Source organism: Pleurodeles waltl, chromosome 8, assembly GCF_031143425.1.
Source record: "Pleurodeles waltl isolate 20211129_DDA chromosome 8, aPleWal1.hap1.20221129, whole genome shotgun sequence".
NCBI classification, from domain to species: Eukaryota; Metazoa; Chordata; class Amphibia; order Caudata; family Salamandridae; genus Pleurodeles; species Pleurodeles waltl.
The window spans coordinates 793,284,387-793,310,777 of record NC_090447.1 but is presented as its reverse complement, the minus strand read 5'-3'; the positions used below and the strand labels follow the sequence as shown (position 1 = coordinate 793,310,777).

At 42.1% G+C, this 26,391-nt stretch overlaps 1 protein-coding gene across 12 annotated transcripts in view; it reads left to right on the top strand.

Annotated features, from left to right (window-relative positions):
• Positions 1–26,391, top strand: part of HTR1F (5-hydroxytryptamine receptor 1F) — a 2,610,837-nt gene that overhangs the window by 547,084 nt on the left and 2,037,362 nt on the right. The window lies entirely within an intron of this gene.

Genomic DNA, 26,391 nt, shown 5'->3' with positions numbered 1-26,391 from the left:
ACATTGACAGAACTTGTTTTTTTGGCTGTAATGCAGTTTTGATCTGTGTTATCATAGTGGTTGCAGTCCTAAAATAAAAAAAATCATAATTATCACACAATTCACAATAAAATGTAACAACGGACCTTCAGTTTCTAAAGTGTGGAAGTGCCTAAGTGCAAAACGTGCTTCAAATTCTGGGCTAGAAAATACAGTAAAAACCATTGGTAGTATTTAAAGTATGACTGCCACTCAGTTCTGAATAGTATTATCTGTTTTAAAATGAATGCAGAGAAACTAAAAAAGCCCAAGTCATTGATTGTGTTGAGTGCTCAGGCAGAGAGCAGAGGCCTGTATTTTGGGCTCATGAGTGTTTGTGCCAGGCAGAGCCTGCCCCACTCCCACCTGATATCTCACTGTTTGGGAGTTCAGTTTTTGGTCAGCTGAATTGAGATAACTTAGAACCGCATGCCTGCATGTACGCACCCCCAGTTGCACCCATGATAGGCACACCAATTTGTGTTGATCCTTCAGAGTGACATTGTGTAAGCAGAACAAATGTGTCACCGTTTCAGGCCTCATCCTTTTCGGGCCAAAGCCATGGACTCTCCTACTTGCCCACAGGGAGAACCCCCAGACGATGGAACAAGTATTTCACCTTTGTGCTGTACGTTAGGACTTCACCTAAGAATGGCTGTGGGGCTAAGGATGTGTAGCTGTTTAAGGCTAGCCAAGCATGGCACCTTATCTTGAAGGTTATCTTGTCTTCCGTTAGTGACAGATGCTGTGTGTCTTTTTTAGTTAGTGATTTAAATAGCTTATGGATGGAAAAGGATGACCATAGGCTCTCCAGGCTTAGATGCTCAATTAAGGTGTCTTGATAATTTCAGGCCGGGGAGCGTGGCTTCATTGTTATTTCTTCCCATATTTAACAATTTATGGTGTTCCCAGCTGCATTTCTCATTTTGTTACAAAAGCTGGTGAAGGCTGCAAGCCTGGCAAGAGACTATTGAGCAGGCCAAGCATCAACCTGATCTGCACCAAGTATATCGTGGAAGCTTCAACAGTTGCCGGTATGTGCTCAATAAGGTGTCATCCAAAACCTTGGAGTTTCTGCCACGGAGGGCAACGCTTCCGTAGGCCAGAGTGGGAACCACCTTGCCTCTAGCTACTTCTAGCAGTCGCTAAAAGTGTACTTATTCAGTTTTACAGAGAGCGTCCAAAGCCCTGAGGATAGGGTGGCCCCTTTCTGTCTTATTTCTTCTTTATGTCTAGTAAAGGAGCCCAGGCAGTCAGACAAAAGGGCAAGATATTTATACGTGACTGTTTCCTCAAGCTTGTTCTCATCTAGACTCCAGGTTGCCATCCCCTTTAGGGATCGCCTACCTGAAATCATAATTTTGGTGTGTTTCTTACTGATCTGCAGCACATTCTTGAAGGAGTAAGCTTCAGTCGCATTCAAAAGGCTTTTCATTCCTACCTTGGTTCTGCTGAGTAATACGACATCGTCGGCGTACAGGAGGTTTGACAGTGTGGCCAAGCCAGCCGTGGTTTGTGAAAATTGATGGAAGATAAAGCTGTTGAATAGTCGGCCAAGAAAAGATTACATAAAGTTGGGGTGAGAACACAGACCTGTTTTAGGCCTCTAGTTGTTGGAATCCTCCTTGAGAGATTTGATCTGTTCCCCAGATAAATCCTGACCCGGGTTCTAGTGTACAGATCCTCAATGGCTTTCAGGACCTGTGGTGGAATTTGCCAATTGTTGAGTTTCCCCCAGAGCCTACTTCGGTTGATGCTGTTAAAGGTGGCTTTAAAGACAATGAAGCAGAGGAAAGGAGGAAGAATGGCAGCCTTCGAGGTGTTGAAAACTAGCAATAAGGCCATTGTGTTGGTGTCTGTACCTGTCTTGCTGGTGAACCTGGTTTGATTTGGAGGGATTATCAACTTTTGACTGGCCAATTCGCTGAGATGTTCAAGAAGAACCCTGGCATAGCATTTTGCCTTGATGTCAATCAGTGCTATCAGCTGGTAGTTTCTTGAGTTTAATTTATCCCCACTTGATAAATTGGAGAAAAGATTGATCCTCTCCAGGATTCCCGGATTGATTTACCGGCCAGAGCGTGGTTAAAAAGAGGGCCCATGACTTCTGCCCACTTGAGGGTCAAATTTGTTGATGGCCTGTGGGACCCGGTTTATGCCAGGGGCCCCTGTCTTCCTTCCTCTGACTCTTAGCCAATAAATGGCTTCTGAGGTAACAATGGATTCACTAACTATGCGCCTGGTCTTATGGTGGTCCAGTTTATCAGATTGACTAAGCCAATCTGGTGCTCTAGAGGATAGGGTGTTCTCAGCCATTTTATTTTGATTGAAGTAAACTTTTAGAAAGGTCACCCAATCAGCCTCAGGGATGCATAATTATAATTTGGGGCCATGTGAATTTTTCAAGGAGTTTACTGTGTTCCAGAATGTGCTTGTGTTCTTATGTTTAATGTCCCAGACAAGTTTGGCCCAAAATTGCTCTACGTTCTGCCTCCTGATTCCCCATACAGCATGCTTCAGGTTCAGTTTTGCTTGTCCCAGGTTAGCAAGGTAGGGTTCTTGTTTTGGTGAGCGATGGACAAGCCAGAGCACTTGATTGACATTCCTCTTTAGTTGTCAAAAGACACCCGAGGTTAACTGCTTCTTTATGGATGATGGGGTTGTACTAACATTGCTCCTAGGGTCATGAACTTCCTGGCAATTTGCTGAGTGTATGAGTGAGTGAATGATTCCCTTTTGTCGTTGGCTGACTCTTCAGATTGTAATGAAGATTGTAAATGATCCACAGCTTTCTGGGCCAAAGCACCTAGGGAGGAGGAGGTCCATTTGACTCTTTTTAGATGGCACAAATTTTCAGAGCCAGCAGGTTCGCCAGTGCACTTGTTCACTGCAGATGTGATGGTGAGGTTCTCTTCCTGTGGTAGGTGGTTACCTTCTGACCTTAGACCAATTTTAAGGAGAGTACCATCTGCAGGAGTTTCAGGGAAACCCAGGTCAAGTCTATTAATGATTCGCCATTTGTGAAATGAAACGACAGAGGGGTGTGTCTTTGCTGAACCGACCGTGTAGGGCTCTGAGGCCTAGGTGCTCTAAAGACTCCAACAGGGGTGGATCTGTTAGGCCCCTCCTTGCTACTTTTATCTGCAATTGTTTAAGGATGAACCACTGTTGTTCTTGGGCATCAATCATCTCATTAGTTTTGGACTGACCGAGTAGGTTCATATTGAAATCCCCTGTTATTATTAGTGGAAGGAGCAGATATGAACTGTTGAGTTGAATATTGTGGCCCACAAATAGTTTGGACATCGCCTCCTGATCCTTCCTTCTTGAAGACATATAAATGTTCATTAGAACTATCCCTTGCTCTTTCCTTCTTTGGTCAAAAGTCAGGTGCAGCATTAGAAATTTGTCATCACCAAATGAGAGCACCTTGCAGCTGGCCTTTAGGGCAGTAGACAAGTAAATCCCAATACCGCCTTTGCTGCAGCCGAATTTGCCTTCCACGAAAGCGGGTGGGATGGAGTGCAAGTAGCCAGGGATAGGGATTGGTTCCAGAGCCCAGGTTTCTTGTAGGACAATTACAGAGAACCTCTGAAGGTAGCTTAGAGTGTGAATGTTTTCCAGCTTGCCCTTCAAGCCGTGGATGTTCCAAGAACAAAGCATTAGGTTGGGCCGCTCCCAGGCCACTTCTTTCCCTGGGGCAGAGGTTCAGTTCATTAATGGCTGCTCATTGAGAGTTTGGGCTATCCATCCCCAATTGTCTCTCTTGCTGAATCCTTCTTTTTGAGTGCATGATGTGTTGGAGGCTTTCGTAGGGGAAGCCCCCATGGTGCCCCATAATTCCAAATTAAGGGGGCTGTGGACTGCTGTTCTTTTTCATCCAGAGCGGTCTGACATGGCTTCTAGGGGTACAGGTATTCTTGCTCCATGACCGCTTCCAGAATGATTTTCATTTCTTAAAATGTTTGCTTTCTTTGAGGACTGCCTTGGCTGTTTTTGTGGACCGCCAGGTGACTTTGGTTGATTCATTGGCATATCCTGACGATGGTCTGTGAATTCCACTGATTCCTTCATTTCTGAGGTAATCTCAGTTACAACTGGAATCTGCCCAAAGAGTTTAAGTATATTTTCCCAAGTGAGAGTGCCCTCGATTCCAAGCAATCGATATTTTGGGAAGAGTAAAATTGTGTGACACGGGCCTTGCTAGAGAGAAGTCTTAGTGTAGCTTTCTTCTGGCCCTGTGCAGAGGGTATCCTCATCAGGGTTGGCGGAGGGCCAGGTAAGATAATTTTCAGCAAAGTTATTGAGAGTGCTTGCTTTAGGACATCGCCTGGCCGCCCACCGGACCAAGGAAGTCAGTTCTGGAAAGAGGGGTCAGAACTGTTGTGTCCCACAAAGCATTCTGGGGTCGGTTGTACAGGTTCCAGGGCTTGTGGTGTCCCTTGCGTCTAGGGGCCAGGTGATTGTGGCCCTCCCCAATGTGGATTATCTTGTGTGCTTTGACAGCCTGAGAACTGCTGGCTTCCCATTGCTGGGTGAGCAGCTACTCAGGACCAAGCTGCCCTGCCCCCTAGGTTTGAGTGGAGTAGCTCCTTGGTGCTGGCATAGGATGCAAGCAGCCCTTGCCTGTCTGCTCAATAGTTTGCATGGAACAGCATTTTACTCCCTTGGATTTCTTCTCTTCAGTGGTGTTGGCTAAGGGCGACCAGTAGCCTTAGTTTGTGGGCTGGGTCACATTTGGGCTGAACCATCACTAGAAGGCAGATCATTGCAAATGGTCTTGGTTCCATGACCGGTTTGGTCAAGGGTGACATAGGATGGCAGCCATGTAGTTTTAGGGTAACTTTTGTTGTGTGATTTCCTCTTCTGCGATCTTTTATTTCCTGTGTGAAGTATTTGGGCTGTGGCAGTGTCCCTACATTTCATGCCTTTGCTTGGCAGTTGCTGGGGTTCAGGCACCAGTACATCGCCTCCCTGCCCAGGAGTACTAAGATGACTAGCAGGAGTAGACAGGTTCTGGCCATTCATGGCCCCATCTCCAGCTGCAGTACTCTTTGGTTCAGCGTGTCCATCTTGCTTGCTGCTGAAAGCTCCATTGCTAACTCCTTGTACTTGCATGGAGTTCACTGGACAATCCCTGCAGGCTTTCAGCTCTTCTATCATTCCCCCTAGCACATTCGGTAGTTGGCTCAATTGGTCCAGAACTGGTGAACAGCAGCATTTTGGAGCAAAGTCCCTGGTGTCCTCTTGTGCTCTCTTAATAAGGTTGCTAAGCTCTAGAGTGTGCCTGTTGATACTGGCCACATGGGCTGCCCCTGTGTTCAAGACCTCAAATTGCACGTTCATCTTTGCTGAATGTTAGGTGAGTGCATCAGCCATTAACTGAATAGTTTTTAGCATTTCCGGCCAGGCACCTTCTTCGGCCCAGCTCGGTGTCCTGCTCCTGTCACCGGCGGTGGACTCCTGGAGTTAGGGTGTGGGTCCAAGATGCCTGAACTATCAGCTGCCTGGGATGCGGTCAAACTCTCATTGCCCTTCTCCAAAGCATATGAAGAGGGGAGCTCGTTCCACTCTTCCTGTGATAAGTTGTCAAAGCTGCCCCCTGATCTAGATTCGGCTTTGGTCTGGAGTTGCTCAAGCTTGTCAGATGAGTAGCAGTGTTTAGTTGATGGAGAGGCTGTCATTGCCCCTTAACTTTATTTTGCTTCGGTCTGGAGTTGCTTTGGCTTGTCAGGTGAGTAGCAGCATTCTGTAGTGTTAGGGGCTGTCTTTGCTCCAAGTGGTTTGTTGTTAAAGGTCAGTGGAGTGTTCACTCTGGCTGTCTGAGCTTGCTGGATTTCCACCCTTGCTTGGCTTGAGAGACTCCTGGCTGGCTCCCAGGTCTCGCCCTCCCGGAGGGGTCCGTCCATCACTTGGGAGTTTGGGATGAGCAAATCAACGTTGGCCCTTTTCAAAATGAAGTTATTTAATCTGATCTATTGTTTGGGTCCCCTCCTTTTGCAACAGCCCCTGGCTTGCTGTGGTTATAATTGGCTTATGTGACTGGAATTTCAAGGCTTCTCAAATTGTCCCCCTCTAGACTGGCTTCATGTGTGGCTTCATATATAGGAAACCCAGTTGAAGTGACGCTAGGTGCCTTCTCTATGTCGTCAAGTGAAAAGAGCTGTTATGTTTTGGGGTCACAATTTTGGAATTGGGATGAGGATTGCAACTTCGGTTTAATGACCGCCATAGGTGTTAGCAGAACAGGAAAGCAGGGCTGGGGCAATTGCAAGTAGATGGCAGCTCCTCCATCCCTCACAAACTGAAACTTGATTGTTATTTTAAGTTGGCCATTGACCCCTGTTATACTAGTTGCAGGACCCGTTTGAGCACCAGGGACTTGAATTTCCATCAGAGGTGAGTCACTGAGGTGCAGTTTCCTTCTTTTTCTGTTCTGTGGCGGAGCCTTCCTTGACCTCCCTGACCTCATGTCAACCATTTGTGACAGTATTCGTCTTTTATATTTTAAGAGCTGTTGAGTTGAGTTTGCTGGGTTTCTGAAGCTACTGGTTGACACAAGTTCTGACAGAAGTGACTGTACTATAACCGCGTCCGAACCTTCTTTTACTGACCTATTTGGCTGCTTGTCAGCTTTTTGTCTGGGCTGTCAGAGCTTTCTAGTGATGGCTTGCGGGGAAACTGATATAACTGTGCCAATGCCAGAATCAGTGTGTGTACCAGTACCTTTGAGCCATGCACCTAGTTCCCTGAGTGGTGCATTGATCACCTGTGTCTCCTAATGGGGCAGGGACACACTGAGTAACCTTGGGGTTGATTTTGCTTTTCTAGGTCCTCCTTATCTGCTGCCTTATGTGCCTTAACTGCCTTTGCTGCCTTTACTTCTGTTTTGCAGTGAGTTCTGGTGGGAGTCTTTTTGGGACACGGATGAGTGAGGCTCACCACACCCACCTTACAAGCCACACTTGCTGCTGCCCAAGCCACTTCTACAGGGTGCTGGGGCATGCACTCACAGCAGCTTACTAAAGCTGACACATTTGCCCACACCTGGTTCCTGCTGGATAACTGTATTGTTGCATTGCTGCAAGGGCTGGGTTGCAGAGAGGCTGGAAAGGTGAGCAGATGAAATGAAAGGCTAGGAGGCTGGTGGAGCGTGATTGCACAGAGTGTGGTGCACAGCGTAGAACTACAGTAAAGAACACAGAGCACAGGGTACAGAGCATACCTCTCACCTGGGCCTGACTGGACTTGTAGGCTATTGGGCTTAATTGATCTTAATTGATCTGTTTTAGGTAGGAGATGGTGTTCGCGCTGGTGCTCAACTGATTTTCTTCTGCACATGCTCATGCCTCCAGCTCTCGCTCCTGCAACCGTTGTCCTTTGGCCAACTTCAGCCCAGCTTCAGCTGTGGTCTCCTGCTGCCTCCTGGGGCGCCCGCAGCCCGCCAGTATGCATCATGCAGCATTCGGGTGAGCTTCTTTCGCTGTGCTCCCGCATCCACTGCCCAGCTGACTCTGCCACCTCCTCTCTACTACGCTTTCACCTTCTATGAGCAGCATCTCCTGAGTTGTGCAATTCAATTCTCGTGTCTCACTGCCTGGATACCCCTGCTCCTTCTTCCGTTCTGTACTGCAACGGGCCCAGCGAGGTCACTTGTGGATTATCCTCTAGTTGGCATTGTTAATTTTCTTGCCTGCATTTCAAGCTGATGACATCATGATTTTGAGGAGCATCATAAAAGGTTGAAACTGAAAAGCATGTGACAAACTTGCAACTCCTCACATCTTCTATATCAGTAGTTACATGTTCCAAAATAAAATGTTTCAACCACGTTCTCCGTAACCGTACGTTATTGTTTACACTGAAAACATAGTGTTCACAGGATTCCAATACCACCAAGTGTAGGCAAAGCTATCCTCGATGACCAACATTGGAGATAAACAAGGTATTTAATGTTTCTTAGCAAAAGCTGATGTTGGACAGGCGATTCATCTTGCTGGAACAAATATGTAAATCTTTGCAAAATCAAGAGTTTTTATTGCTGCAGGTTTTTAGCTCTAAAATATTGTGCTAGCGTCATTTGTAAATTTATTTATAGCGCTAACAGTCTTCTAAAATTCTGCACACCAAAAGGGTGCATGATGAATCATTGTCTGGCATGACTGGGCTTGCTACAGCTAAAGCCTTGAAGAAATAAAATATTTCAGTACGTTCATGAATTTCAGGAAGTCTTCTTCATTTCTAATATGTGGAGGGTCAGAGATGCAGGGGATGAAGACTAGGGAACTAATATCTCTCCCACATGACATGGCAATAAAGCTGAGGGAAGAGGACCTTGTCATCAGCTGGCATATGTAGAAGAGCTTGGCTGAATGTATCAGAATCTCCCATGTAATTCATGTGCACAAATTATAATGTTTGACTTTCACTTGTTTTATCAGGAGCCAGCGTAGAGCCTATAGATTTGATGTATTCTATTCAGGTCAGCATAGTCTCAGCAATAGGTTAACAATGTGATTCCAAGTTCATCACAAATAACTGGTAGCACTGCCAGTTTCCAAATCTGGGAAAAATGTGTCTAATGTCAGATGGTCAGCAGTGATAGGATGTCTCACAATAAGTGGAATGGTGACAGCCTCTTTAGACCACATTTTTGATTTGATGGGTACATGTTATTACAGAATTTATTTTTTCCTAAGGTTTTCAACACTTTCTGCACATGCTAAGCAGAGTATCTCAGGGTTGCTAGTAAACAGGTTTGAATACTAGAAATAGCAATTGGGTTAGCAAGTGGAATTTCAGACTAGGAAGAGCTGAGGCATTTCATTTTTCGGTTATCCATTCATGAATTCCTGCTAAGCCTTATATGATTTCCTGATGGTCGCTGAAATGTTCTTGTAGCTTCAGATCTATTTGGGTGTCTTCAGCATACAATCAGTATCTAATATCAACAGATACAATGCTCTAGGTAAATAGGTCCATGTACATTTTCAGTGTGCTGTTCCTTGCAGCACTTCACATGTTTAGTATGCAATTTTGAAAAAGCTTGTCCTTGTTTTATTTGATCTCTAGAAATGAAGCAAAACAACAATTTAACTCCAATGAGCAAATCCAATGGTGTGCGCAGTTAGATGAGATGAACAGCCTACTCATCCATGTTGAACGCTGCCACTAAGACTCAATAGCATGACAGCATTATGTTGGACATGATCCATTAGCATGAAGAGTTCTTTCAAATAGTTAACGAGGACACTTACTGTCGCTCCTTTAGTGTTGACACATATTAGAATTCACTGAGTGTGACTTATGTTAAGTAGTTAGTTGCCTGATGATGAATGTTTCAAGGGATTTCCTTTTCCAAGATATGTTGGGTAGATTTGGAAATGACATCGGGTGGACGCTGTTTTTCTGACAGTGTTTAGTTGCAATTTCTAAGGTATACTTTCTGTTGAAAGAAAGGTTGTGATAAGAGATGGAAGGCTTTTTTGAAAGTGAAGCTATAGCTGGAAGGCCCATGATAGTCACAAGTACTAAGAAAAGGGATTTAGGCCTATCAGAAGGTTTATTCTGAAGGGTCAAAATGGCATTTTCAAAAATGCATTGCCAGGCTGCTGTGGCAGGTCTGGAGACATGTTTTACCTTGGCACTTTAGTGATGGCACAATCAGTGAAGCAGTTCACTTACACGTCCTGGGTTCACAGGTGTGCAAATTGACACAAACATTTTAAAAATCCAATAAGGGAAAATGGAAATATTCATTTAATTTTTTTTAAGTAGAAGTAGCATCAAGAAGAACAAAATCCCAGTAATAGTCAATGGTCACAATAGAACAGGACCCAGGTGCATTTTGATGGTGACCACGATGGAGCACAGGTCAAATACTCTAACCAGATTTGTCCTGGTCAAAGATTTTACCTTCTGACTTTAGTCCTTTAAGTCCCAATCCATCACATGAGTGCACTTCTAAAGCCCCTCAGGACCTCGGGGGAGGCACTTAGAGACTCACAAAGTGGTAGGCAGAGCCCAACAGGAGGGCCCAGTACAGATCTACTTGCTACCGGTCAGCTGGGTTTTTGCAGTTACAGGAAAATACCTCCTTGTAGCTTGTTGGGTCCTTGTAACTTTAACCAGTGATCACTGTTATAGCTCTGGTGTTCAGTTCTTTTCTTGGGTACAAGAGTGACATCATGTCCGGTACTTCAGGACCATTCTCAGGTCAAAGACATCAGGTTCAGCCCTCTTCTGATCTTCCTCACATCCAGGAGTGTTCTGAAGTAAGTGCCCAGAATTGACAAATGTATACCTGGCTTGATCTAGTGGGTGTAGATGATCCCTGTGATGCTAAAACCAAAGGGCTGTAGGTTCCTTAGGCGAATCCTACCACATTTGACATTTTCAAGATGGCCCTTTAAGATCAGCCTGTTGGTTCCAGGAATTCATTTTTTTTTTTACAAAATGTATCACTCATTCAAGTGCAGAGAAGATTGTCATTTAGTGAAATTAGGCTTCCAAAGAGTAAAAAAGCAAAGGGGGGGTATCTGAAAAATATATCAAGGCCCTTACAGATTATTTTGATGCCAATGCATCATCAAAGCTCAGGTTTATTAAAATTAAAGCTTAAGAGTCAATAGGTGTTAATGATGGAATGAGCCAAAATGCAGTAGTTTTGGAATAACTCCAATTGCAAGAACCACAGTAATTGCCATATTTGTCACCCTAAGTGGTAAGGGTATGCCCAGGCGTAGGTCCCATGCTCGCTATGCCAGCTGACTCAAGCTAGCCTGGCTGATGATGGGTGATACCCCAAAACAGACAGCTTGTTTCTGGTCCAGGGAGGACCTGGCCTGGCAGTTTGTGCTGGACTGTTCCCATGGGGAGCAGGATCAATACTGATTTGCATATGGCTGGGTCCAAACTGGAATGGCATGGCAAGCAAAGCACTGTTGGTTTAAAGCCAGATCTGTGACTGGGGGTGAATGTTTGATTTGTTCCACATTCCGTCCATCATCTTTTGTTTTTGCATTTGTCACCCTATGGAAGGGTATGTCCAGGCTTGGGTCCTGTGCTCGCTATGGCATCAGACTTCATCATCTGTTCTTTTTCCATATGACAGTCTGTCAATAAGATTTAGCAGTTCCTTCAGGACCATTTGACATGCTCAGTGTCATACCATTTTTAGTTTATCTGCATACCTCTTCTAAACATAGGGAGTTTTAGAGTTTGGCAGATAGGGTAATCCACAAAATGTGGCAGATATCTCTTCCTCTCCATTACTTGGTTTACATGATATCATCATACATCTTACAGAGTCTTTGACTGTGGTAGAAAATACATTTTTTTAAAATATTGGGCTTATTTCCACTTAGACCCTTTAGCTAGTGTACATTGGGCTAAGAGTGCTTGTGTGTTCATTGTGTCACTAAGCCCTATTATGAGTGCAATTTGTACTCCCTGTGTGTTAACCCAAGCACTACCCACTAGGTTTTCCCTAGTAGTGATAGGCTGGGATAAACAATGTGCAAACTGTAGTAGTAAATGAAAAACAGGCACATTTGTCCTTCATTCACAATTCATTCAAACACAGGTGTAAATCTGTGAGAAATACTACCTGTAAACCTGGGATACATTTTTGTGGAGTACATTTATAACTTCACAAAGCAGGTGTAAATTAGACCCCTACTTTGAACCTTGGCCTGTCATGGCCATAGACACATAAGCTTTTCTATGGTCTGATGTATTTAATACCTATTAGTTGGTATTGGAATTCTTTACATTTCTTTCTAAAATGTGTTCATGAAACATCCTGCATATTGTATGGGACAATAGGAAAAGTAATTTCTAGACCATAATAAATGTTTTTGTTGTGGAGAAGTACACAAAATAGGCATCGTTTATGAACTTTTATTTTCTGTATGCACACTGGATCTAACCTTTTTTTTATGAGAAGGCCTACATGTGCAAGCGAAATAGTAAAATATTTGGAAAGGTTCTGACTCTGAGGGCCTTTCTTGACATCTCACTGGCCACTCACTCCCATAACTGCCTATTTTCTTGCTGCTAACACGAAACATGTTTCTGGCAGATTTTGTTCAGTACTGTGTTCCATCTACTGCGGGCCATATGTAGGTGCAAATGTCTTTAGACTCCTTGAATTAGAATTACACAATTAGATCTTTTTTTTTTGACCAGCGCTTCCACTTACAGACTTCAATTGAAGACACAAAAATGGCCTGTTATTAGTGCCCTCAATGAGGACTAAACACTCCTGTACTATACCTGCTATTTTGTGCTCCTAAATATAACATAAATTAAAAGAAAATATGTAAATCAGCCCTTTATTAACCATAACAACTGATTGCTAGCCAAGGGTTATCAAAAGTGATTAGCTTTTGTCCATTAATCAATTTTGAACGCAAATCAAGAGTTGATGATCAGTATATACATTACAGTGCTTCTGGCTAATCATTAGGAAACCTAAATTAATCTAAATACTATAAACTAAGCTAAGGAAAATCCTTATTATCTCTCAGGAATTATAGGAAAGTGTCAGCATAGCAGAAACCTCAGCAAAAGTTCTGATTTAGAGTGGCATTGCATAGCAAAAAGCCATACAAAGAGATAAGTCACAAGGGGAATCTGCTCTTGTCAGAGGCTGAAGAGCATCTGCCCTCGTCTAACTAAGTAAATACCAATTAAGCCTACAGAACCTTTGAGAAGGCTATGTCATCAATTCCAGTAGTTTTCTATCTTCCTTTTCATAGTTGAAGTTGGCAACTCCCATCAAGTTATCATACCACAAATCAAACATTAGAACAACCTTGCCGGTCTCTAGCAGCATGGCACCCAAATAGGGGTCTTTTCTTCTCATTTCAGTAGTCCTCCTTTCAGGCTTTTAGTTATTTAGGTATTTAGTTACTGTAACTTAATATGACATTTAAATGCACATTCGAAATACATAATCATAAGTGTATCATACAATTAAAAATTAAACAAGGATTACAAATGAGATATGATTTTACACCCTAGTACCATAATTAAATGCACCAGTATAAATGTTTGCATGTATTAAAATTTGTCATGTTAAATACAAACATTAGAACACACATATATGTGAATTACTACTTTTTGATGGTGAAAGCACCTTCAATAATATGATTTTCATGCACCACTTTACACTACTAACATTAATGTACACAATATGTATTGTTGATTACGTGATAATGTTACTTACATAACACATGATATGATGGTGCAGCCAAAAATATGCGTGCTCAATCCCCCTGATGATAAATTACCTCATGAGCATCATGATAAAATCCTTCCATGAGACTGACTAAAACCTTGCAGTTTTCATCAGTTTCTATCTAGACTCTTCTAGACGCTGTGGTGCAGATTATTAAACTGGTCAGTGAACACATCGCAGCAGGCCAAAATGCTGTGCTGCTCTGTGTGACAAGGAGAGAGCAGAAGTACGCCATTTTCACATCAAAATGGTACTCCCCTTACCCTGATTTCAGCTGCCGTGCGCCACGCACACACCTTAGTGCCCTTGTGCTAGGGGGTGTGCATGAGTCTAACATAGGGTTTGCACAGGAAGGGTATCCTTCCTGTACAAAATACTATGCCTAGACAAGTGGGAATGTTTTTCCTACTTTGTGTGTGCACTGTACAGTGCAGCACACATGCAAAGTAGGAAAACCATGAGAAATAAAAACATTTTACACCTGCTTTTCAGCTGCATAAATGTTTGGCACTAAACCCTTTCTACTGATGTTTCAGAATAGGGTTTAGCACCAAAAGGTATGGGTGGTAGCACAGACATGCCCGTGTAACACCCATGCAATGGCCCTTTGATGCAAAGTAATGCAAAGCAGTGTTTTGTGCTGTTTTGTGTTGCTTTGCTAAACAAAGCAGCACAAATGCCAATGTACATTCGTTTGTGAATCCCAGAAAAAGTTTAGTGTTGGTTTAGCGTTGCAAGAGTAACGCTAACCCAACGCTAAACCTTTGTGAATCTGGGTCTTCATGTCATCATAATATTTACACTGATTCGCCTCCAACTCAGCATTCACTCTCCTTCTCGTATTTGCCTGTTCAATTTGCATCCTCTGATAGATTCTAAACTCCACAACTTTAACTGTTGCAGAAATGGCAATAACCAACAACGGCTTCAGAACAAAACCTACAACTCCACTTCCTACGTTATTAAACCACCTGCCTACAGCAGAAAATTCATTTCCAGAAGACTCTACTGCACCTGTTGCTTCCAGCAATGTTCTGAATATATTTTTCCAGATCCTTACTTTTTTCTAGATGTACAAATATCATAACTGAACCTTTAACATCTAACAGACTATTCCACAAAACCATACATCTTATCACTACCATCTCTGTATTTACAAGCTACAAGGAACTCTCTTAACTAGTTGCCAATTTATCCACTATTGTAGGCAACTTTCTAATCTTCAGATCATTTTCTAACTTTGGAGGAGGTGTTAATCCGTCCCAAAAGTGACGGAAAAGTGACGGATTTACCACCAGCCGTATTTCGAGTCCATTATATCCTATGGAACTCGTAATATGGCTGGTGATATATCCGTCACTTTACCGTCACTTTTGGGACGGATTAACACTCCTCCAAAGTTAGAATAACCCCCTTTGTGTTGTTTTTCCATGCATCAAAAATCCTGCCCCACGGTATCAGCAAAACCGCACTATATGGGTTGCGATGTTATCAGCCTCCGTCAGCGGGTGTTGCGCGTCGTTTCTCAAGTTCTGTGTGTCAATCTTCCAGCCGCGGTGCAGGTGGAGCGTCGATTTCTGGTGTGAAGCCGGTAGCTCATCATTTCTCAGCCACGTCTCGAAAGGTGCGTCGATATTTTCCCCGCACGGCGGTCTGTGCGTGGATTTTCAATCTTGGTCGGCCAGCTTTGTCTGTCCAGGCCCCAGGAACTGGATAGGGCACCACTTGGCAGGGCAGGAGTCTCAGCAGAGAGTCCAGGTGCTGGAAGGGGAAGTCTTTGATGGCCGTGACACTTCAACACCAGGAGGCGAGCTCAGGACAAGCCCTTGGAGATTTCTTCACAAGCAGGAATGCACAACAAAGTCCAGTCTTTGTCCCCTTTCACCAGGCAGAAACAGCAACTGCAGGATAGCTCCACAAAGCACAGTCTCAGGCAGGGCAGCACTTCTCCTCAGCTCTTCAGCTCTTCTCCAAGCAGAGGTTCCTCTTGATGTCCAGAAGTGATCTAAAGTCTGTGGTTTCGGGTGCCCTTCTTATACCCATTTTGGCCTTTGAAGTAGGCTTACTTCAAAGGAAAGTCTCTCTTGTTTGTGAAATCCTGCCTTTCCCAGGCCAGGACACAGACACACACCACGGGGTTGGTGACTGCATTGTGTGAGGGCAGGCACAGCCCTTTCAGGTGTAAGTGACCACTCCTCCCCTCCCTCCCAGCACAGAAGGCTCATCAGGATATGCAGGCTACACCCCAGCTCCCTTTGTGTCACTGTCTAGATAGAGGTGCAAACAGCCCAACTGTCAAACTGACCCAGACAGGGAATGCACAAACAGGCAGAGTCACAGAATGGTTTAAGCAAGGAAATGCCCACTTTTTAACAGTGGCATTTTCAAACACACAATCTCAAAATCAACTTAAATAAAAGATGTATTTTTGAATTGTGAGCTCAGAGACCCCAAACTCCACATGTCTATCTACTCCCAAAGGGACTCTACGCTTTAATCATTTTTAAAGGCAGCCCCCATGTTAACCTATGAGAGAGATAGCCCTTGCAACAGTGAAAACTGAATTTGGCAGTATTTCACTGTCAGGACATATAAACCACATTAGTATATGTCCTACTTTAAACATACACTGCACGCTGCCCATGGGGCTAACTAAGGCCTACCTTAGGGGTGTCTTACATGTAAGAAAAGGTGAAGGTTTAGGCCTGGCAAGTGGGTACACTTGCCAAGTTGAATTGGCAGTTAAAATCTGCCCCACAAACACTGTAGTTTGTAGCCATCTTTACAGGGCTACTAATGAGGGTGGCACAACCAGTGCTGCAGGTCCACTAGTAGCATTTGATTTACAGGCCCTGGGCACCTCTAGTGCACTGTACTAGGGACTTACCAGTAAATCAAATATGCATATCATGGAAATCCAATTACACATACATTTTACATAGAGGCACTTGCACTTTAGCACTGCATAGCAGTGGTAAAGTGCCCAGAGTAACAAAAACAGCAAACACAGAGTCCAGCATACATCAACAACCTGGGAAACAGAGGCAAAAAGTTAAGAGAGACCACGCCAAGGATGCCAAGTCTAACATGTGTCCCCCCCAGCTAAAAGTGGGGAGCAACTACCCAACCTTATGGAAGTTCTCATCACTAAGGCGGAAGAATCTGGACAGACCATCAGCATTGGCGTGTTCCGTGCCAGGGTGGTGTTCCACCATAAACTCTATCCCCTGTAGGGAAATGGACCACCTTAACAGTTTTGGATTCTCACCCCTCATCTGCATTAACCATCTGAGGGGCCTGTGGCCGGTCTGAACTTGGAAGTGAGTCCCAAACTGGAAGGGTCTTAGATTATTCAGCACCAAGACTACAGCAAAAGCTTCACGCTCTATGGCACTCCACTTACGTACCCTAGAAAGTAACCTCCTGCTTATAAAAACTACAGGTTGATCTAGGCCCTCTTCATTGAGCTGTGAGAGTACTGCTCCAATACCATGCCTTGAGGCGTCTGTTTGTACAACAAACTCCGTGGAGTAATCAGGTGCCTTCAGCACAGGTGCTATGCACATGGCAGCCTTCAGGGCATCAAAAGCCGTCTTGCAAGACTCAGTCCAGATCACCTCTCTGGGCTGGTTATGGAGGTCAACTCAGTCAGGGGAGCAACAATTGTGCCATACCCCTTGACAAACCTCCTATAGTATCCTGTGAGACCTAAAAAGGCTCTCACTTCAATCTGGGTCTTGGGATGCTCCGAAGCCAGATTGGTATCAACGTTTGGCTGTAGGGGTGCCACCTGGCCACTCCCCACCTGGTGTTCCAAGTACTCCACAGAACCCTGCCCTATTTGGCACTTGCTAGCCTTAATAGTGAGGCCTGCCGTTTGCAGGGCCTCCAACACTTTGCAGAGGTGTTGTAAACGTTCCTCCCATGGGGAACTGAAGACAGCAATGTCATCCAGGTAGGCAGCACTGAACTCATCCAGCCCAGCCAACACCTGGTTGACCAACCTCTGAAAGGTGGCAGGGGAATTTTTCATCCCAAATGGCATCACTTTAAACTGAAAGTGCCCATCTGGGGTAGAAAATGCAGACCTCTCCTTGGCCCCCTCAGTCAGGGCAATCTGCCAATACACAACGTGAAATATAGTAGACATGAAAGCTGCTACATAAACATAGAAACCTGTCTCTACTTCGCTAATTACAGTCTAATTGTGAAACAATAAGTCTCTAATAAAAAGAAAACACAGGTACTCAGTAGTAGTAAGTTATTACAGTGAGTTGGTGATCTAAAAAATATCTGTTTCCAGTTGGCAGGCAACATGTAATGCAGGTAACAGAGAAGAATTACAAGTATTACTTTAACAAGTAAAAGGAGGGCCACATGTACAGCACTTCCTTTCTTTTTATTTTTAGAAATGTTTGAGAGCATGCCTATTTTTGGCAGGGCTGCAGAAGAACTCTCTATGAATGCTATTACTTATTATGAACCCCAGCCGTTCCTGCATGTGATCAACATTACAATTCTTAAACTATGGGCCTCATTTACGAGGTCCTAGTGGAACACTGCGCCGCCAGAGTGTCATCTTTTTTATGCTCCAGTGGTGCACTGTGCCAGCTCATATTTACAGGGCCACGCAAAGCCACCTTGCTTGGCTTTCATGGCTTTTAAATATGGACCCTTTTCATGCATAACACTATGTGTAAGGGTCGTTCCATGGGCATTGCTTGGGGTGTTCCCATGTAACACTCGTGGAATCAGAAGGAATCTGACACATTCCCAGATTTACAAGTCTGAAAATGCATCAGATTCCTATGCCACCTCAGGGGTGGCATAAGAATGACACAACTGGGAGCGCTTTTACCAATTTCTATGTGTGCCGCATTCTACACACACTTAGAAAGAGGAAAACATCTCTTGTGATTGTTTTTCTGCAGGAAGGTGTTCCTTCCTGTGCAAATACAATCATCCCCACAATGCAGGCATTCTTGCACCATAACGTAAAAGTTGCACAAATCCAAAAAACTTATTTTCTGCAACATGTAGGTAGTTTTCCATTTTAAGTGCCTGACCTCATGATGCAGTATTAGACCACAAACCAGCTACCTCTCAAATTACTTGTTGACTAATACTTCTTTTTGACCCTGTACAGCACACCACCACCTTTTGCTAGGTTTGCGCTACAAATACTACATATGCACAATTGTTCATTGGCATATTAAATGGGATAATCCATGTTTGTTTTATAACATTTTTATATAAGAACCAGCTATTATAATAATGATTAATACTAATATTATAACCACGACAACAAGAGTAACAACAGGATAATGGTTTATTTAAAAATGCATGAAAGATCATTCATTTAGGTCTTCTCCTCACAGACCTTGCATAAATACAAGATACAACAAAATGCAGGGTACCTTTGCGTGCACAAGTCTAGTAATGCTGATGAGGTAAAGCTAACCCAAATACGTATTGGAGAGAAGAGAAAATACGATTGATTTCTGCATACCACGTGCCATTCCCATCAAAACCTTTTTTCAGCCATTCGTTTTACTTATGTACTGGGGAACTAAAAAACGTACTTGTTGCCCTTTCACAATCTAGTTCAAGCATCATCTATGTATGCTATGTACACAAATATGGGACTCTACTTAAAGGCCTTAATCTCAGGTGGTATGTAAACTAATTCACGTCACACTTGTGAAGTCCTTGTCACAGCACGAAATTACACCAGCCTACAATTTGTACAAAAAAAAGCTTGGAAATGCCATGCTCTTTCACCTTACCCATTAAATGCGGCTCTTTTATGCTTGCACAAATCATGCAGGCATTTTAGGGCTTCTACTAAAACAGAAAAAAAGATGCATTTGAGTTATTGTAAACTGAAGTATGTAAATTCTCTATAATAATTGTCTAGTTATATTGTCAAAGAAAAAATATTTGTTGTATTTCTTATGTAGCTTTTTGAATACAAAATGACTTGCTTTTACATACTCACTTAGATAATACTTTTAAGTGAGCATTTAGTTGTAATGTAAAATTTGTTGAGGGAAATCCTTATTTTCAAAAAAAAAAAAATGCATTCACCAAATAATCCCTGACACATGATACGAATGATTAGCATAATGCAAGACACATGCAAAGCATATGTTATTTTTTTCCCCTTACTCTGCTACAGAGTCTGTACATTGGGGCTCAAATTTACAAACGCTTTGTGTCATGTTTGTGTTGCTTTTCAAATGCAAGTTAGACGCAAATTGTTCAGGTGGGTTTTACCACCCAACAGAAAACGTGATTTGGATTTGATAGTAGCCCGAAGTATCACATAGTTGAGCAATGCTCTGTCTTTTGCTAATTGCGTCAAGGGGGCATTCCATAGGTGGTGCATTTGGTGTTCTCATTCAACCATCCATGGGTTTAGACTCAAATTACTAGCTAGAAAGAATTGTAGTTAGGGATTTGCTCTAAAATCCTACATCATCTCAGGGTATTCGCAATGGTACAGCACACATGCAAAGTGGGAAAAACCGAAAGCATTGATTTTCTACTGAAAGGGACCCCTTCCTGTGCATAAATTATGATTCAGACAACGCTGTTACCCTTACACTATGGCGCAAGCGTGTTTGTGTTGACCCATCGCTGCTTACAATGTTCTAGGGCATGGAGAGAGCAGAACAATCCCTCATCTTGGTAGCTAGGGTGCTGTTCTGCTCTCTCCCGTTCATGCAACGCAGTACAGAAAGTTTATTTGCTGCCCTGATGTGCATGACTTCATGATAAATCTGGGCCTTGATACCTCTGCAATATTCCGGACTCATTACATTTGCGTAGGCCTGGGCAAAATTTTTATTATACTGGTCTAATTCACGCAATTCTGGTATTTTCATGTTAAGCTTTGGACATGAAATTCCAAAAGTGACACTAATATGTCACTTGATGTACTTATGCATGATTCACAATAAACATTTATAGTGAAAGGTGTCACTCATGGTTAACATTTGCTGGAAATGCACTGGAAGAACAGTATGTAACTGTTGTTCATGGTGCTTTGCTTAAATTTGTCTTTGTGCCAAAAATTGTTTGAGGTCACATTTTATGCTAGAATGTAGCACTAAATGAGAGAAGTGCAGTTTGGTTGATTAGTCATAATATCATATAATTTTACCATCATTTCATTTAATTGCATAAAAGCAAATTACGCAAATTTTGCACACAATTTCAACTGATGGATTTAGGGTGTATACAAGGAATGAGTTTGAAACCAGTGAATAAATTGCTTACAAATCATTTAATTGAGTTATACAGTTTTAACAAAATGGTAAACCTCATCTATGAGTGCTGTTAACAAACCATTGGAAACTGAGTTTGCATAGTTTTCACTGCTCTCATTTGCCTCAAACTTAGTTTCAGTTTGTAAATGAGGAATTGCAGGTCTGATACTTATATGTACCAAAGTGTTTATAACCACAGCACATCCTTGCCTGTATTACATGTCCCAGTCCTTAATTAATTTTTGGTGTTCACTACCCTGAGACAGACACTTCAATAAACCTTTTTAGAAGAAGGACCACAATAGCATTGATTATGCCACTATTATTATTATTATTATTATTATTATCATTATACTTATTACATTATTCACTCTTCAACTTCTTCACAATCTGTTTTTCCTCCTGGCTTCAGTAAGCAGGCACTCTGGTATGGCCATTTATTTATATTTTTTTACTCAAATATCATATTTATTAATTTCACTAGTAAATGTTTGAGTTTTTACAGTTCCATGATCTCCCACATGCCTTATTTGTATGCTAAACAGTGGATGGGAGCTTACAGTTAGTGAGATTACGGGTCAGTAATTGTCCAGTTTATGCAGGTGCTTATTCTGTTTCTACTATGCTTGTGTTTTTTTCATCCTGCTGTTGTGGGATACAATACACAGCATAATGAATGTTTCTGTGAAACTCATAGAGAAACACAAGAATCCATATGGGAGGAGTGGAACACCTCTGTCTGCTTTGCCACGTTTGTTACAAAGTTCATTAGTAGTCTATATAAATGGAAGCCCGTCAGTAGCAGGATTTATTTTTAAAACAACGTCTACAGAAAAGGCAGTATTTACTGCCTGAAGTGGCCGTAGAACCTGCACCTCAACATCTTTATGATGAGGATCCAATGATTACTATTTCAAAAAAGGATGTGCAGTTAATCAAAATGAATGATGGGACGGGGCCCATGCTTTGCAAACTGAACCAATTCCTATAAACAATCCAGATTACAGGAACTAAAACAAGCTGAGAGCCTGGACAATAGACCGAAAGAGAAACACTACTTTCAAGAACAATAGTAATTGGACATTTACTGGAAGTCTTCTATTAGAAATACTCTATGGGGACATGATGTTGGGGTCATAATAATGAAGACATGTTCAGTCAGTACCAATGAGAAACTGCTGATTCTTTACGTTTATATAAAGCCATAAAGTCTGTGATACTAAAAGAAGAATGTAGCCCAGTCTATTTCATTGTTTGTTTGTGAAAAAGTACCTATTAAAAGAATGTCAGGATTTTTCTCTGATTCCAAGAATACATGCAATGTTGGCATTTATGGGTCCTAAGCATACAATTGATTATGAAAAAGCTATGACCTAAGATCCAAGAGACCAGAATGTAGGGGCAAATTTGAAAGAAATCTTTTGCTTCCAAGAATTTTTAAATGAGTGTTAATTCTTATGCAGATTAGGCTACGCACACTCTCTTTTTTAGAACTGTATGATATGATGCAAACAGGGAAAGAATGCACTAATGTGTTAGCATCAATAGAACTCACAAGAAGATTTTTGGTCAATTCCTGAAAGGTTGAATGTAGAAGTAAATCAAAAATCCTTGATTTCTCATTTGCCTTTTCCCGGTCAGAAATTGTTTGCCAAGACGTCATGAAATGGTAAAAATCATACTGAAAAATAAAAAGATGCTACACCCTTTTCATACTGTTCTTCTTAAAAGTTAATTTCCATCCAATTGTTTTAACCAACACCATCAACTGTGATACTCCGAGTAGCCCTTTCATGGGAGATATGATGTCTACAGGGCCTCTAGCCAAAATAAAATCTGGTCTGGATATGGAAGTGGTCCCTTTCTATCAAAATCATGAATATGTTATGGAATATCTGCCAGTGGGGGTCAGGCTACAATTATTTTGCAAACTGAACTATGTAAAAGACGAATGGGTCTAGCAAGTGGTTTTAAAAGGGTACAAATTAGTTCAACAGTTATCCTTCCCCTCAATAATGTCAGTCTCCAATAGCAGGTTCTCCAGGAAAGGCACAAGCCCTTTTACCAGGAATTCTCAGACGGAATTACGTCTTGGCTGAGGGAATACTCTGTCACAAATGTGATGGATATCTTGTCTGCTGTATTGCGACCCCCATACGAGATAATAGAATCGTAATATGGTTGATGAGATAACCCCCTGCTAAGACAAAAATCAGGCTCTCTGCATACCACGTCCTGTGTTGAGAGCATGGATGCGCATTTTCATTGGGTGATTGCTTGATAGCGCGGAAGAACTGGCCTGAGTGTATCATGTGCCTGGATTGGTGGAAACTAGGACCTATTATATTGGATGTTGGGTGGCAGTGGAATAAACTGCAATTTTATCGCAAAAGTGATCTTATCATTGTCTTCCTTGGACAATATTTTCAGATTTTTTTTTTAAGTGCATTGGCTGTACTGGAGAATAAGTCCATTCAACATCATTTTAAACTTGTTGTTGGGCTGTTGCTGTTCCAGCTAATTTTCCTTAGGATATATTTATCTGTGTGCCTAGACTCTGAAGGTATATTTTCCTCTACTTTTTTGTGGTGTTGAATATACATCATGCAAGTTGAGCGTTCTACGAAATTTCTATAGAATAAGGGAGACCGCCCCATTCCATGGCCTAGATGGAAGGATGAATTTGTGATTTATATGAAGGCCATTGATGGGAGAAGAATGGGAGCAGAGAGGAAAAAAATAATTTGCTCCATTGTTTATGGTCTGAGGGGCAAGTTGTATTCAGAACTTTACTGCATGTTATACCATTGCAAGGTCAAAAAGATATTGATGCCTATGAGGAGGCACTATTGAGGATTGCGTATCAGTTTAAAACCACTATGAGTATTGCATTGAATAGATGTAAATGTTATATTGTGCACAGATGAGGGGGAGTCTTTTGATGAGTTACTCACTGCACTGAGGGTCATTTCTATGACATGAAATGTAGTTCCATGATAGGTGACATGATGAGGGATCATACAATTGTACATGTGAAAAGTGAAAAGAAAATACAGTAAGAGTTGTGGGCCATGGCTGATCCCAAATTTCGGGATGCCATTGCCTTTGCCAAGGCATTAGGGCAATCATGAAAATGGATGTTTTCAATAAATCATGAGTGGAAATGTAAACAGTTCTGAAGACATGTGTATAGTGATGAAAACTGAGGTGTGTAGCAAAAACAATGCTCGCCATAATAATGGGACCTTTGGGAAGAACGTTGAGATGGTTGGTGCATGTTACAGATGCAGTAGTAATAATCATATTATTTTGGTTGCATGGTGTCCTGCAATAGATACAGAGTTTAAAAAGTGTGGACTTGTGGGTCATTTTGCTATTGAGTGTGAGGTTGTAAAGAAAAGTGACCCCACAGAGACAGACTGTGTCATGTATTACTAGCAAAGAAGATTCCAAGTGTGAGTGTGACTGAAGGAAGAAAATAGAGAATTACTGTATTGTGTTGTTTGTCAATGATTCCTGTGTTGGTGAGGTGAGTTTGCTAATCAGAACCTCACCCCCCCCCCCCCAAATGAAAAGTTGTGATCTTGAACATTGAGTTGGAGCTCATGGGTTATTGTGACACACCCTGGACTACCATCAAAAAGAACTACTTTATGGAGAAGTTTGGAAAAAGGTTTTACATCTTAAGAGACTAAGACATGTTGCTATATTGCTGAAAGGTTTGATGGCACAACTATTGATAGCATTGGCTTTGAATGAGTCATGATTGGATTTAAAGGTAGAAATGCTAGCATAAACTTGCTTGTAGCAGAAAAAGGAGTCAATGGGTTAGCAGGATGGGTGGACTAAGGGAAGTTGGGAATGAATTTGAGTCCTAGAAGTAAAGAACCAGTGTCAGTTATTATGGATGCAAGTAAAGAATCTTACCTAATTGAGAGTTTTCCAAAAGTAATCAATGACATTTTATAGAAGATGACTGTCTTTTCTCACAGGATTAAAATCAAGAAAGGTGTGGTATTTGTTAAACAAAAGCTAAGTGGGTACCAGTTAATGTAAGACAACAACTCAAGAATATGTTGAATGAACTGATGAAAGAAGGCTGAGGCATTTGAATGGGTATCTACCACAATGTTGACATGCAAGGCAGATCACAAACTAAGATTGTGTGTCAGGAGAATACCCATTAAATCAACTTCCATAGGAGCAGATATTTTTTACCCAACTCCCTCCAACAGATGCCTGCTCAGACTTTACTGATTATCTGAACCCTGCATCCACTAGTGGGAAAGGGGAATGGAATAGAAAAAGAGAGACCGCCTCGAGATCCAGTTCCACCCTGTGTTTCCCACTTGAAGATAGGATATTCAGTGTGTGCTTCTGTAACCTGTAGCTTTCTTCTTATTGGGATTTCTTTAAAGGAATGACCTGCAGTCGGGTGATAAGAGCATAGATAAGTAAATTCCTACTGCACATTCAACTGTTCATCCATTCACGTTCACCCATCTTCTTTCCACCAGGAGTCAGAGGTATCCACCGTTCTCTAGAGAATAGTTCAAAGGTTCACAAATACACAATCTTCTAATGTCTTTTACAGGAAAAGAAAACTCCTTCTCAAGGTTCAATTTTCACAATCACAGTCTTTAGGAATTAGTCTGAGCACTGATGTTTATCTCTAAGACTGGCAAGTCTGGAAGGTGATATGTATATATTAGCAAGTCTGGAAATCATACAAAAGGATTCGTTACTGCAGTTGCTTGAAGTTCTGTTAAGCCAAAACAAATTCTCCTCAGAAAGCCGATAGCCAGTTGTTGGAAGAAGGAAGAAATTCAGCTTCTCCAGTAGGGAAAAAGTAGCTGGGGTGCACACCGTAACAAGGAAAATAATTAATTACTCAAAACTGGAAGAATTGTCAATGAAACAAAGTGCATCAGGAACACTGCTCATTCTCAGGATGACAGTTGAAGTGCACAGCCCCCAGAGAGAAACAGCTGGAGGGAAGCTTCAGCACAAGACTAAGGTAGAAAGACTACTGCACTGACCCCACAAAGATTTGCGGCTACCATCTTGAGTGGCAGTTAAACCTGAAGAAGCTAGCCTCCGCAAGAGCCACTGGGAGTAAGGACACCGCTGCAACCAATGTGGGTACAAGGAAAAGGGGAATCATTTTTGCTGAGGGAAGAACTTAACAACACTGGCAATAGTTTTCCTGACATTGTGCGTGGGTTTAAGAGCACTAAATGCTAATATTGTAGCAGATTGGCACGCTTACCTAATTTCAATGAGCAGTTTGTAGGGTTGAAAGTGCTCAAATACTTGCCACATTAGATTTAAGATGTGCCTACCACCAGATTTAACTCACAAAAGACTAAAAACATTCAGCTGCATTGCTTACGCCCCCAGAGACTGTATCAATTCAAAAGGATGCTGTTTGGATTCGTTTGTATGAGATCAGTTTTTTAAAGGTCTATGTTCCATATTTTCAAGGATGTGGACAACTTTGTGAAGTGTTTCCAAGGTGATATTTTGACATTTTCAAAGGAAGAACAAAAGCATTTGGAACATATTAATGAAGTATGATGAAGTACCTAGAAGCCTGGAAAATCATGGCCTGACTCTCTAGAGCTCCAAATGCAAATTGTTCTGCAATTCTGTGGATTAATTAGGCCATTCTTTTTCTGGTAATTGAATGCCCAGACAATCTATTGTAGATGCTATCATTAATGCTCCTTCACCAGAAAATAGAGAACAACTAATCTCATTCAATGGGTTGTGTGAGTAATATAGCAAACTCATTAGGCATTTTGCCACCAAAGTGGAACTCTTGAGGGAATTGATTGACAAGGAAAAATGTTGGATTTG